The sequence below is a fragment of the Mastomys coucha genome, unplaced genomic scaffold (genome assembly GCF_008632895.1).
Source record: "Mastomys coucha isolate ucsf_1 unplaced genomic scaffold, UCSF_Mcou_1 pScaffold21, whole genome shotgun sequence".
NCBI classification, from domain to species: domain Eukaryota; kingdom Metazoa; phylum Chordata; class Mammalia; order Rodentia; family Muridae; genus Mastomys; species Mastomys coucha.
In genome coordinates, this window is record NW_022196904.1 from 191613140 (window position 1) to 191626824 (window position 13685).

A 13685-nucleotide genomic window follows, 5' to 3' on the forward strand; every position below is an offset into this window, starting at 1 on the left:
GCCCCAAGATCTCTTTAACCGGGGCTGGGTTGAATTCTAACTAGATTTGATGGCGAGGATTTTTCGCCAAGATGTCGACAGGAGCTCGGCGGGGGCTATTCTGCCAAGGAGACTGGCATGCCAGGTATCCAGCTGGTTTAGCTGGGGTTCAGGGGTTCAACCGGTTCAGGCTGAGTGCTCGGATTTGGTTCCAAGGGATTTGGACTGTGGTAGAGGCAGTCTTTCCCCTGGGTTTTCAGCTCGGTGCTCAGAGCTGCTAAGATATATGTTTATGTGTCTTCATGTTACATGTGAAATTTGTATCGTGGTGTGAGTGAGAAGTCTTGTCTTTGTGTCTGTATTACAACGTGCGCAGGGCGGGCAGGCCCGGGGGAGTGCGCAAGAATCCGGCATTGGATCTGCCAGTCAGCGGGGGTCGCGCGGTCAGCGACTCTGGATGCCAACACATGCCCAGTCACTGGGAAGGCCCTCCTTCCTTGAAGTTATTTCAACTTTCATATTAACTGGTCACTAACTAATTAATCTATGCACTGAAAGTGGCTACACTTTGAACTATCATTGGCAAGTCAAAGGCAAACATTTAAAAGCCATGAGTAGCAGGAACTTTACTGAGTTTTAGGAAGAATGGGATATCTTGATTCCATGTAGGGACTTTGAAAACTCTTTTCACTGATCTTATTAAAACAACCCTGACTGTGCCACAGCTCTTAAGTACAGTGTAGAAAAGCCATGAGTAAGTTTGTTTATCTTCCTCTAAGACAAACACTGATCTATATTTGTGAAAATGGCAGAAATATAAGAGATTAAATAGAGAATCACATATCATTGGCTTCAGCTACTTTTAAAATGGGAAACCCAGATTCTTAGTCTGTCCTTTTTCCTTGGACTGTTTTTTTTTTTTTTTTTCAGTATGGTCCTTACTGTGTTTTGAACAGTAGTTTACTTCTTTTCATCTGCTGGCCCTCCTCTAAGGACCTGATTCCTAACCAGAGCAAATCATCAGAACAAATTTATTTCCATAGCTAATGGGGAAACCTCTGAGAAATAAATGTGAATTTTTTTTATTTAGACAGTGAACTTGGTAAGATATCTGATTCAAAGTTGATGTTTTTCTCTGAGGCTGGGATGCTCTAAGTTTTATGGGATCTTGAAAGCCAGAGTGTAATCACTGTTTCACTATTATCCTATGATAATGCCCATAGAGAACTGAGCAAAGACAAATACATATTGTTCCAACCCAAGGCCAGCCTAAGGCAAAAACTGCAACAGACACCACAGGATGACTGAGCATGGCTTGTTACTAATAGCCTTTGAATGTGTGTTCAGAAATACCTCACCTCATAAGACAGTGGTTCTCAACCCTCCTAATGCTGCAACTCTTTAATACAGTTCTTCGTGTTGTAGTGACATCCAACCATAAAGTTATTTTGTTCCTACTTCATAACTGTGATTTTGCTATTCTTATCAAATTGTAAATATATGCAGGGTATCTGATATATGACCCCTGTTCATGACCTACAGGTCCAGAACCACTGTTATAGCAAGCCCGGGAATGCTTCTGACTGGAAAGAAGCTTGTTTGTTCTTAAGGGTATTTTCAAAAAGAAAGAAATGCGAACTGAAGTAGCTGGTCATTACACTGACGAGCCATTAGAGACAAATGGGCATCATGTAGGCTAGACATAGATGGAGCTTGATGTTCACTTGACTATGATAGAACTGGGACATAGGTCCACAGAGCTATTGAAATTCTCATGTAGAGAAAGGCTATGCCTTCTTGTGTAGGAGCAAAGATAATTTCTTATGTGAATTTTGTCTCAAGTGTTGATACTGCAAAGAACTAGGTTGAATGTGAGGTCAATGTCTACAGGACAGAAGTCTTGATGGAAGCAGGTGGTGGTGAAAGACTTGGTTCTCTCTCATTCAAGTCCATTATATTCTGGCTCCTTTATGAGAAATGAAGCACTTCATTATGAGACAAAATTATTTTGATTTTTTTCTTTCCTCCATTTGCAATTTGATGTTTCTTCTGGCATTTCTTTTAAAAAATATCATTTTGTGAGTGTGTGTGGCTGATGCCTGTTTGCATATGAGTATGGGCTTGCATGTGCCATGATGCATATGTGGAGGTCAGATGATAACCTTCCACTTTGTTTGAGAAAAGCTCTCTTGTTTTTCACCACTGTGTCTGCTGGGTTGACTCATGAGCTTCTGGAGATTCCCCCTGTCTCCACATCCTATCTCCCAGTAGAAGAGCTTGCATTATAGACATATACTACCACTTCTAGCTTTCCATGGATTCTGGGAATCTGAACTCAGGCCTTCACATCCACAGTAAGCTTTAGTCGCCTTGGCATCCACCCAGGCCTTTTAATGTGAGCAGTGTATTTGTGAAGTGCTTCAAAAGAGTCAGGATATGATCTGCAGACATGCCCTGGAGCAAGACTGCTTATTCCTGTTAAGAGCTCAGCTCAGCCACACTGTCCCTGCAGAGTGCACTATGTTCTAACCAATGGCCCAGTGATGCCAGAACTATATTTCTTCAAATGTATTTTGTGCTCCACATTACATTTTTTATGGCATAATCATCACACTCAAGTGGAAACTGGAAAGCATAGATTAGTTCCTACTGTATCATTGGGAGCCATGCATCACACTCTACTATGGTTATCCTACCTACAGAGTGGGGCTAATGCTAGTCATATCTACTTTCCAAGTTCTCCATGATCAGTAGCTATTGGGACAATGGTATTGTAACATAATACAAACTGAGATGTTTCTTATATAACAGTTAAGACCATGCAATTGGCAACCTGATGTCTCCTACGAGAAGGTTCATCTTATAAATCCCAGCAGTGTATCATCACTCTGAGGTGATGTGGGAAATGGGAAGAGTGTTGGTTTAAGTGTATGGGCATGTGTGTGAATGTACAAGGGCACCACACATCTGGAGACCAGAGCCCACTGTCAGTTATAACTCTCCCCCTCTTGTTCTTTTGATACTTCTGTTATTCTCATTGATCCTGAAGTTCATCTGTTCAGTTAGCTTGACTAACCAATGAGTTTCAGGGATGCATACTCACCCACATTGGTGGTATAGTTACAAGCATGTGCTACCAGCCTGGGTTTGCTTACATGGAATCTGGGGACCTAAATTCAAGTCCTCAAGACTGTCTTAGGTCACAGTGGAATAGAAGATCTTGTGTTTTTAGTCCTAAGAGAGTCTCAAATGTGTCAAGACCATTCTGCTCCCAAATCTTATCCTTTTCTCCTCTTACATCAAATCCATATCAATTTTTTTGTTAATATAAATAAGTGTTTTTAGGGTTTATTGCCCAGCACATTTGTCACTTGTCTATTGGCAAGTGCAAAGCTATAGTCTACAGTGGTGGGCTTTGAGCATCTTCATTGCTATCTCCGTGCCATGGTCATCTGAATGTTCAGACAGACTGGGCAATGAGTAAGTTTTTAAGATATGTAAGGCAGCCATGCATAGTTTATTACACACTACTTCTCCACAATCCTGCCTTAACAATGGATTGCAAGAGCATCCAAACTTCATATTGGCTGTGTGGCAAGACCTGTTTCCTGTCTAGATGTCCAGGTCTCTCCTTCTTTCCATAGTCTCTGGTTGGTATCAAAAATAAAGGATACTTCACATGCTAAAAGGCAGAACTGCAGAATTGCCTTCAATGAGGACTCTTGCCTCTCACTAAAACACTAGAGCACAACACAGGGCAATCACTTCTTTTCTTTTTTCACTTTTTTTGGAAAGCTATTCATTCATATTCAACTTTTCAAAGAAAAATGAGTTACCTTCAAGAAAACTGATGCTGTGACATTCCTAATTTATGTCTGTGATCCATGAGAACTTCAGGGAAAAGGGTGAGTTTCTTTTTTTTTTTTTTTTTTTTTTTTTTTTTTTTTTTTTTTTTTCAAGACAGGGTTTCTCTGTGTAGCCCTGGCTGTCCTGGAACTCACTCTGTAGACCAGGCTGGCTTTGAACTCAGAAATCCACCTGCCTCTGCCTCCCAAGTGCTGGGATTAAAGGCGTGCGCCACCACCGCCCGGCTAAGGGTGAGTTTCTTAATGTAAAGTTTTGAATAGACAATTGCATTAATGCTGCTGTTCTTGGCTGACTCTTTATATATGAAGAAAAACCTTTTTTTTACCAGCTTTTCTAAGCTTTTCCCATCAGCATATAAGTAAACTATGCTGAAGCATGAATGTTCTAAAATATGCTCTGGGATTTACTATTGATAAAAATAATCCAATAGGAGTTAATTGATTTATATTATTAGATATTGGTGAGCAACAGTGTTGTAAGGCTCAGTCAACCCACATGCCTTAGCTTTTTAAGTGTGGCATATCTAGACAGCATTTGAAGACTGTGTCTGTCAATCACTAAAAATGAAGAGCCATTTAGCTCCCTTAAGAAGGTAAATAGATGGGGATTGCAAGAGAAGCCCAAGAGGACCAGGAAAATGAATCGAAACATGCAGCAGTGGGGGTGTGGCGGGAACCTCTAGAAAATCTCAGAGACCTGGGATGGGAGAGGCTATCAATATTCAATGGTGATGACTTTAGCCAAAATGCCCAACAGTGGGGAGGTGGAAGAGACCACCTCCAGTAGATAGGTATGACCTCCACCAGTTGAGGCAGTGGTCCACCCACCAATATAAAAATTTTTGACCCAAAATTGTTCCAACCTAAAAGAAATGTAGGGACAAAAATGGAGCAGAGACTGAAAGAAAGGCCACCTAGTGACTGACCCAACTTGGGATCCATCACATGTGCACACACCAAACCCCAGCACTATTACTGATGTCATATTGTGTTTTCAGAGGGGAGCCCAGCATGGCTGTCCTGAGAGGCTCTACCAACAACTGACTGTGACAAATGCAGATACTTAACAACCAACCATTAAATTGAACTCCTATGGAAAAGTTTGGGGAAGGACTGAAGGAGCTGAGAGGGATTGCAACTCCATAGGAACAACAACAGTTATCAACTAACTCTGACCCCTCCCAAAGACTAAGCCACCAATAAAGGAGCATACAGGAGCCAGGCTGCACCCCTAGGCTCATGGGTAGAAGAAGACTGCCTTGTCTTGCCTCAGTGGGAAAGGAAGTGCCTAATCTTGCGGAAACTGGATGACCCCAAGGAAGAGGGATGCTGGCAGGAGTGGGATGGGGTGGGTGGGCAGGTAGGAGAGTACCCTCTGAGAGGCAGGGGGTAAGGAGGATGTGATGATGAACTCTGGGAGGGGAAATCAAGAAGAGGAGCAATTTGTGTAATGTAAATAAACAAAATAATTTACAAAAAGAAGGTAAATAGAAGTGATTTCAAAGATAACAAAGGGAAAAGTATGCATCCCTGTCCATGTTCTGTGGGGTGTGGTGTGTGTGTGTGTGTGTGTGCGTGTGCGTGTGCGTGTGTGTGTGTGTGTGTGTGTGTGTGCTATTTTCCACAGAGAGAAGCTAATCTCTTGGCTTAGATCCACCTTAGTATTAGCCTCAGTGCTTTCTCTCTCTCCCCCTTGCTCTAAATCATTATTGAGTTTATTACTTCTTTTCTCTCTTGCTGGAGAAGATTAATAGCCTTCCCTGGGTAGAAGGAACTCTGCAGAGCGCAGTGGCTCTATAAATAGCACCTGCTGCTAATTCTCCAATGCCCAGTATCTCCCCAACACATCTTGGTCTTTAAACAATTTGTTCAAAAGAAGAAAGCTATGGGTCACTGTGCACTTTGGTGTTACTTAAAATGTGTTTTATGGGTAGCAAATTTTTCTCCAGGAAGTTTGGCCTGGCAGAGCCTTTAGAGAACCCAGCCTTCTTGCCCCTCTCCAGAGGGGCATACCTCACTAACCAGACTTTGAAGGCTATCACAGAGCTGGCTGGACCCACAAAGCATGCCAGGTAAATGTTTTGCCTGTGAAGTCATTTCTTATTTCTTCTCTCAGTAGATTGCAGGCTCAATTGCACTATGCCAATAGCCAGGAGGAGAAGTGACCTCAAGGAGCTGTAAAATAGAAAAAAAAAAAGGAGAAAGAACTGGGAATTGTGGAATGCAGAGGCCTGGTGACCTGTGGGTACATAAAATAGGATATTTTTTGGAGAATATAAATGAGAAGGATGATCAGTCACTGCATTCAAAAAGCCAAATTCAGTTTTCTAGGTAGTAATGGGAACAAGAGAGCACCTGCCTACATGACTCTTTGTGGGTGTTTAGCAGATACATGTTGGATGAGTGGTTGGAGGAGGGGTGGATAGGTGGATGGGTGGCTGGTATTTGGATAGATGAATAGATATATGGATAAGTGAGCAGACAGATGGATGATGGATGGATAGACAGACAGATGAGTGGGTGAATGAATAGAGGAATGCATAGATGAAAGCACCTCAGCTCTTCAATACAAGATAGCATTTCCCAACCACAGTACAAATGACAGTATTGGATAGGTAATTCCTGGTTCAGGGCCATCACCACCACTGAAGGATGTCTAGCAGCATCCTTGCTGCTCCACCTAGGCACTAGCAGCACTGCTCAAGTATGACAACCACATGTCCTGATAGACTAAACTCCACCTGGTTTGGAGCCACAGGGCTGAAGGAAGTCTAATTTTCTTATTTCAGAGATCTATTTGCAGATGACCTAACTCAAAATGCACTGTTCTAAGTAAACACACACTATTATGTTGCTTGAATATAAGAAGTTAATAATTTAATACTATCAACCACTAATGTCTTTTATTTTCTCATATGCTTTATTTGGGGGTAACTTTAGCCTCTAATACAAAGTGTGCTACAGGAGAAAGACTATGATCGTTGCATCAAGGATCCCAATGTCTTCATTCTCTTCAGCTGCGGGCTCACATTTGGCCACAGTTCTGGGGCAGAACAAATGGTGGCTTTATTCTGTTATTATCTAAAAGTCGGGCTGATGTGTTTTTTACCTTTGTGAGAGTTGTGTCAAAATGCCTGAGGAAAACAATAAGTTGCTTTGAGAGGTTGGGAAGACTGCTCTCCACTCACAGTTTCTGACAGAGATCTTAATGTTCACTGTGACTATGGGCCCATGATGGAGAACATCACAGCAGCCACAGAAACTGTGTAGGGATGAGGGGAAGCACTTTTCTTCACAAATGACAAAAAAGAAAGAGATTGAGGGGAGGAACTTAGACACACATGCAACTTTACTGGTATGTTTCCAGTGACTTACTTCCTCTAACTCAAGCCCACCTTCTAAAATTTTCCAAACATCCTGTCTTAGTCAGGGTTTCTATTCCTGCACAAACATCATGACCATGAAGCAAGTTGGGGAGGAAAGGGTTTATTTGGCTTACTTCCACATTGCTGTTCATCACAAAGGAAGTCAGGACTAGAACTTAAGCAAGTCAGAAAGCAGGAGCTGATGCAGAGGCCATGGAGGGATGTTCTTTACTGGCTTGCTTCCCCTGGCTTGCTCAGCCTGCTCTCTTATAGAACCCAAGACTTCCAGCCCAGGGATGGCACCACCCACAAGGGGCAATTGAGAAAATTCCCCACAGCTGGATCTCATGGAGGCACTTCCCCAACTGAAACTCCCTTCTCTGTGATAACTCCAGCCTGTGTCGAGTTGACACGCAAAACCAGCCAGTACACATCCCAACATGGTACCACCAATAGAGGACTAAGCAGTTTAACACATGAGCCTAGGGAGGAACATCCCACACTCGATCCATAACATCTTCACTAATTGAGTTGATGCCCTTGTAGTGTGGTTTAAACATAGGTTTGAGCATTTAAGCACATGGTCCCCAGCTGGTATTACTGTGTAGAAGGTTGTGAACTCAGGGCTTTTACACTGAATCCAAGTTTGGTTCCCAGCATGCAAGTTCCTACCTGTAACTCCAGCTCCAAGAGGATTCAGTGTTTTCTCTTGGCTGCTTTGGCATGCATACCCTACATAGACACATATTCATATATATAATTAAAAGCAAAAATAAATGTTTATTTTTTAAAAAGAAAGTTGTTGAAACTTTAGAAAGTGGAACCTCACAAGAAGTAAGTCACTGGTAGAAGACCTCAATGTTTCCTGTCCCCTCACAGATTCCTGGTCAGACACAGAATGACCAGTCCAGCATGATCCCACCATGTTCCTGTCACCATGTCTACACCCTCAAATACAGAGCCGAAACAAACCCTTCCTTCCTTAAACTGCATTCTGTTATTTCATCATAGCAATGAGGAAAACTAAACTAAACTAAAGCCTTTGTGAGTTTAAGTGAATGACCCAACCAGTTATTAATACAACAAGGTCATGAGATTTAATGACTCCTGTCTACACCATCTTGGGTGTCATGTGATAGCTTTTAGCATTTGAGAGGAAAAGGCCATTGGATACTTTTGCTCACTTATAAAACCATATCTCTCTATTTCAAATGTGATGGAGAGTGTAAAGAACCGAGTAAGACAAGATTATGTGTCTCCTACCCAGAAACAGATGGTCATTATTTAGAAGTGTAAAACACAGTTTTCTCGGAGAGCTACCCTCAGCCTCTCACCCCAACCTCATTCTTAGCTTCATATTAGTGCTTATGAAGTTTCTAGATCTTAGCAGCTTATATACTAGTAATCCCCAAGTCTTTCAAGCTTCTTAGAGAACTGTCTTAATGGCTCAACACCCTCTCAACTATACTACAAGCTCTTGGAAGTTAAGTGATCCCCTTCTGGTAGTTCCAGCATCTACTTATTCATCCAACCATTCATCTAAACCCTTGCTGAGACTCCCTAGAGCTGTGGTGCACTCCCTTTTTCTGGGGGAAGTCTGATCCTTCTCAACTCATCATCATGAGGCTTGGGTTGCTGTCCTCTCTCTGTCTTCATCTCACTCAGACATTGTCTGTCCTTCCCCAGAGCACCACCAGCTCAAAGTTGTTGACAACATGGGCAGGAACAGAAAGTTGATAACAGCTGAAGGACTGACAGTCCTGTGCACAAGTGTGCCTAACTCTAACCAGAAGTCAGCACTCATAGTGGACTTCTAGGTGCCTTCCCCTCAGGATTTGCTCAGCAGGGAGTCAGCTTAACAAGGTCTGCATGCTCCATCCATCTAGGCAGACACTGTCTGCTCTTTTCTTTCCATAGATCAGAGAAATTACCTCCCCAAAGCTTCTTTCCCTTCTAGTTTCTGAGGGGCATCTCTTTGTTCTTTATGATGTCATCTGGGCCTTTCATGTCAATCCTCTTCTTCTAAAGTGAGAACAGTATCCCTGACCTTTCATCACCTGGTTCTCTTGGTCCATTCATATTCTTAGACAGAGTTCTTAGCCAATCCATTAACCTCTCTCTATAAGTAGGAGAGAGAAGGGGTAGCTGGCAATTTAGGTTTTATCCAAGCCCAGGAGAAACTGAAAAATTCAATTCTCATTACACTGTCACTGGATGCTTCTTTCTTCCTCTCTCTAGCCTAAACAAACAAACAAAGGGAACACTGCTAATTCTCATTGGTGCCCTTGATACAAAGGAAGCACTTTGTGCTAGGTTACCTGGGCATTTCCTTTTGAGTACCTTTAATACAAGCTTTCATGGAAACTGTGTTTTAGGAACGAATCAGAATGTAATATGCTGACTCATTCATTCTATTCCCAGAAGAGACTGTGGGAAAGTATAGATCAACTCATACTGGGAAGCATAGTCCTGCCGGGAAAACAAAACACAACAAAACAGCCAAGGCCATTGTATTGAACATCTGGGATCTTGGAAATCCTTCATAAAACTCAGACTCTGCAAAGTGTTTTTCCTCCAAGCTAATGCTGATGTCCTTGCCAGGGTTAACAGTGAACAACTCAGATATATTCCTTTTGGGTATAAAACTGAAGGATGTCTCAGCAGAAGCATCTATGATTTAAAACCTACCATTAGATGAGTTGGTTCCAGGGCAAAGAGGTATTAATAAGTTCCATTTTGATGTGTGTAATGGTAGGATGTCTATCTATCATCTCCCTACCTGTCATCTATTATTTATCATCTATCATCGATTTATTTATTACCTACTTGTTGTCTGTTAATCATCTACCTGTGTCTCCCGCCCATTTGCCTGTCCTTCTGTGTATGTATGAAATAAATAAATGTTAGAAACAACTGAGCGGTGGCAGAGCCCTTCTGCCTATCAACCATGTCCATTGACTAATACAAGTAAAACAGGAGATAAAAAGAATCCCAGCTTTGCTGTAAAGCTAGATGCTTTTCCGTGTTAGATGCAAATTCCCATGCCACACTTCTTTGAGTGAATCAGCTTTACTGACAATCTTGTTTTCATACATGAGCAGCACTTACTGAGCACTTACACCAGATATGTAGTAGGGAATGTCCTTGGCTTTAACAACCACAACAACCTTGTGATGCTATCGTTCTAATGCCAACTTCCTATGAGGGAATCAGCACTGATTCCATTCTTGAGAACAAGCCTCAGAGCAGGTGGCAGACACCATCTGTGTCTGATTTCAAAGCTGTGCTTTGAGGCTTAGGTTGTAGTTCTTGTCCAGTGTGAACGGATCCTCCAGTCAGACTTCTGGTGCCACAAACCAGAGCCCTGTGACCTTTGCTTGCTAGCACTCCCCTGTGAACTGAGCTGCATTTTGGCTTCTGTTTCGGTCCTATTTGTATTTCCTTACTTGACCTTTAAGCTCATTCTGTAATTTTAGGTGTTAATTGTCCATTTGACAGAATCTAAAGGGCTTAGGCAACAAGCCCCCATATACTTCTTTGGGGGATTATCTATGTTAGGTTAGCCTCTGAGCATACCTGTGGCAGATGATCTTGATTTTATTAATGGAGACGGAAGACATCACCATGGGTGGCATCATTTGCTGGGATGATATAGGCTTATATAATTTTTAAAACCTGCTTTAATAAGGGTTCTTAAACAGTTCGAGCTCCCATATAGCCCACTGACCAAAAGTAGGGGAGGAAAATGGCTAATAGGACAAGAGGACATGGACCTGTTTAGAAGTAGTTTTTTGAGGTGATCCCAATCTTTGTTGTCAGCAGTCCAGTTTACTGGAATCAGCAGCAGTGGCTGGATCCAGAAGAAACTGTGAGGCTCCACCTATGGGTACAATGCATGTCCGTTAAGGCAGCAAGAAGCAGCTGGAACTCCACCATAAGTTATTTGGTGTGCTTCTCTCTATAAAGTCACAAGAAAAGATCTGTAAACAAAGCAAGATGAACCAATGCAATAGCATCGTGAGCAAAGACCAGCATCAGCAAAGCCCAATGAACAGCAGCAAAGCGAACCAATGCCAGAGCACTGTCTATTGTCAATTGGGTTATATTTATACTCTTTCCAAACATCCTCTCAAGTGTTTGCTCCAGCAAAACATCACATGCCCTCTCACCAGGCAGCTTCCAGAGAAACATCACATGACACAACTGAGCCTCCAAAGAAACCAGAAATTCCCACTTCAGCTGAGATTGTGGACTGTACAAAAAGCATCTATCTATCACTCTGCATTCCCATTGTGAATGTGAGGTGACCAGCTTCTTTTAAGGCCCCGCCTGCTTGACTTCCCTGACACAGTGGACCACATCCTTGAACTTTGGGGTAGAATAAACATTCTCCCTTAAGTTGCTTTTGTCAGGGTATTTTACCACCATAACAAGAAAAGAAACTGAGACACATAACAGACTCTTTACTGTGTTAAGTTACATTGCAATCTTTAATCCAAAATTCTGACCTGACACTGTGGCGATTTTTGTGAAACCTATGGTGACTCCTCCCTTATCCAACTGCAAGCAAAGGCAGGTGTGTTGATAGACATCTCCACTGGATCCTTAAATGGAATATCTGGGCACATCCATACTTATTTGGGCAAATAGTTCTTTGTCCTGGATACAACTTTAAAACTGGCACTTGTAAGTCCCAGTAGATATTTTTCTGCACATGCTAAAGTGTTTTTAAATGAAGCTTTGCTGAAACAAACAAGCACATTATAAATTCTGAAGAATAAGTGTGGTGCAAGAGTCTTTAAGACCTGTGAGGTTTGAGAACAATTCAGTTCCTGAAATAGACAGCCAGCTTTCTTATGATTTGGTGAAATCCTGAATGATGAGGTGGGTTTCCAAAAGTTTTCTCAGATCTAGTGTCAAGTCCTTTGTCTTCTTCAGAGACACATTCAGTTGTGTGAGGGCACCTACTTCCCTCACAGTGATCTGAAGACAATACTGATGCTGATCACGGTTTCTCTCGTGCCAGACATCAAACATGGTACTTTATACTGTGTTTATAATTCAGTCTTCCACCTGCTGCAATAAGCAGGCCTCCCACTGGTGGATGACACAAATCCCTAGAGTTTTAGCATGGAAACAGAAGGTTCAAGCCTCTGCAGGCTGTTTCTAGAGCCCCTACCCATGATCCTCACTATACCGTGTTGCCAACATAAATATAAAGCACATATAACATTTTTAGGTTAACTTTACACTAGGATACTATTTTTCCTGGGATTATGACAGGAGAAAGTAAGCTTTACCTTGTGTGGTGTGCTGAGTGTGGGTCCCCGAAGCTTTGGAACCCATAAACATTACCATATGTAACAAAAGAGTAAATATCAGTATGTATAGGGGAAAAAAGTATATTTAAATTAAAGACTTTAAGAGGAATACTATATTCTACATTATCTGGTTCAACCCTAAATGCAATCAAATGTAAGGAAGGTAGAGGGAGATCTCAGACAGAAGAGGGGCAATAGCAACCAGAGTGGTGTGTCCACAAGCCAAAGACTCTGAAACCACTCAAAGCTTAGTGGTAAAGAACAGATTCTCTCTCTAGACGAGAGCACAGCCCAGCCAGCACCGATTCATGACTAGTGCTTGAGTCCTCTGATCAGTCATTTCCTTATGGCAGCCACAGGACACCAGTACCTGCGTATATCACAAAATGTTGTCCCAACTGATAACACTTGCACAGGACATTGATCAGGCCAGACCGACTTGGCTTAAAGGCATATACCAATGAAGCATTCCCAATTCAGCAGCCACCTAGATGTAGTTCTCAGAGACTATGAAATGAAATGTATTCTTAGATCTAGAGATCCTGCATAGGTTCCAAATATTAAGATGAGGCTTACAGGAGAGAGGTGTGGGGTTTGGGTAGGGAGGGGGTATATGGAAAGAGGGAAAGAGAGAGAAAGGAAGGGAGGATGAGAAGGAGGGAGGGAGGAAGGGAGGGGTGAAGGAAGCAAGGAAAGGAAGGAAGGAAGGAGAGAGGGAGGGAAGAAGGGAGGAAGGGAGGGAAGGAGGGAGGAAGGGAAGAGACAGAACAAACACAAAGTGTGGGACAAAGAAAAAGGAAAACAGGTACTCTCCTGATAAGAAAAACAAGGATTTTCCTGATGCCAAGTGAAAACTAATCTTAGCATAAAAGCATGACAAAGCATAAGAAGGATGCAGGCTTGGGCTCTGGAGGGTTAGCAAAATTCCCAGGAGCCTTATTCTTAGAGCATTAGGACACAGGGTTTCAGCATAAGAATAAAATTAATGAGCCAATGAAGTGACTCAGCAGTAAGAGTGCTTGTTGTTTAAGTATGAGAATATGAGTTCAAATCCCCAGCACCTACAAAACAAAATGGCCACAGGCACCTACAGCCATACCAGTGTAAGAGGCATAGACTAGATCACTGGGCCTTGGGTCACCAGCCTCGCTCTA

The 13685-nt window shown here is 42.3% G+C and overlaps 1 long non-coding RNA gene across 1 annotated transcript in view; it reads right to left on the minus strand.

Moving 5' to 3' along the window:
• Positions 1-11023, minus strand: part of LOC116101503 — a 13692-nt gene extending 2669 nt beyond the window's left edge. The window contains exons 1-2 of the long non-coding RNA XR_004122857.1: positions 10984-11023; positions 7883-7942 (exon numbers count right to left, since the gene is read on the minus strand). This is a non-coding gene — a long non-coding RNA (uncharacterized LOC116101503). The remainder of the gene's footprint in view (positions 1-7882; positions 7943-10983) is intronic.
• Between the last annotated feature and the right edge of the window lie 2662 nt (positions 11024-13685).